This window comes from Gavia stellata, chromosome 3 (assembly GCF_030936135.1).
Source record: "Gavia stellata isolate bGavSte3 chromosome 3, bGavSte3.hap2, whole genome shotgun sequence".
NCBI classification, from domain to species: domain Eukaryota; kingdom Metazoa; phylum Chordata; class Aves; order Gaviiformes; family Gaviidae; genus Gavia; species Gavia stellata.
Window position 1 is genome coordinate 56,655,349 of NC_082596.1, and position 1,367 is coordinate 56,656,715.

Genomic DNA, 1,367 nt, shown 5'->3' on the forward strand with positions numbered 1-1,367 from the left:
TTTTAAGGTTTAGACCATTCTACCTGTTTGAAGAATTGCCAGTATTTCTGGTGATGAAAATTAGTGACAATTAAGAAAAAATGTTAAACTAGTTCTAGTTCTCTTTTTTTTTTCCCTTGACAACATAGCCTTACTGTCAAACCGTCTGTTTCTTCAAGAAAATTAGCCCTTGAGAACATCATTCCTTTACAACAATGGTTTCCTAAGTGTAAACCCCCATTTAATATTCCCTTGTGGAATTGCCTTAGCTTACAAATGGTAGTGAGAACTTAGAAAATGGGACCAAATTTTCTCAAATATCCACTAGCGTTGGCTGCCCTCACCTCTGATGTTCAGAGGGATACGGCATCTACCTGTAGACCCCAGTTAAAAGCGTGACTGCTTCCCACATCAAGGCCCGCATCTTTGCCACTGGCCGTTGCTGGAAAATCTGGATTCTGCGAACTCTAGGTCCTCAGCGCTCGGAAAAGTAGACATTTCCTCAAAAATCACAGTGAGCACTGCTCGTCCTGATCATTTCCCTTCACATGATTTATGACGCTACTTCTGCTAGTGCCAGTTCTGCCTTTGCTTGGAACTCGAACAACCGAGCTAGCATCGGCTGTTGTTACGAAAAGCTCCGTGCCCGGGAGCCAGCATGTCGTCCCGACGCACAGGTATTAGGTTTGGGTTTGATGGTGAAATCCACCCCCAGCCGACACCAGAACGGCGTGTGCTGCTGTAGGCAGGGGGTCCCTCCGCCGCTGCGGTCTGTTTGACCGCCTGAAGGCAATCCCCGGGGAGACCCCGCCGCCCCGGCAGCGACAGCTCGCCGCGGGCTTCGCAGCTAGGCCTGACTGCGCAGGCGCCGGGCGCGCGAGGCCGGAGTCCACCACGGATCACCTCATTAAAGGGGCTGAGGCAGCGCGAGGCCAGCGCCGCTCCGGGCGGCCTCCGGGCCCTGAGGCGCGGGACCGCCCTCCCCACCCCGCGTTCAGGGCGCACACGAGCGGGCGCCGGGCAGGCAGCGCCGGCAAGGCCGTGGGGACCCCCGGCCGTGCCAAGCCCCTTAAAAGGGCGGGGCGGGCGGCCGCTCCCCGCCCCCGGCATTGCGGCGTGGGGCCGCGGCTCCGGCGCTGTAGAGGGCGCTGCGCGGCCGGGCGCGGGGTTGGGCGCGCCGCTCCCGGCGGCGGCGCAGTTCCCGTTCCTGTTGCTGTTCCCGTTTCCCTCGGGCCGAGCCGGGCGCAGGGCCGGGCGGCGTCCGTGTCTCGTCCTCGCTGCCCCCTCCTCCCCCTGCCTCGCAGTCGTCGGCGCCGGTGGCGGGGAGGGCGGCAGCGCGGGGCGCGGCGGGGGCGGGGAGGGAGCGCGGCGCCAGCGCGGCGCCGCAT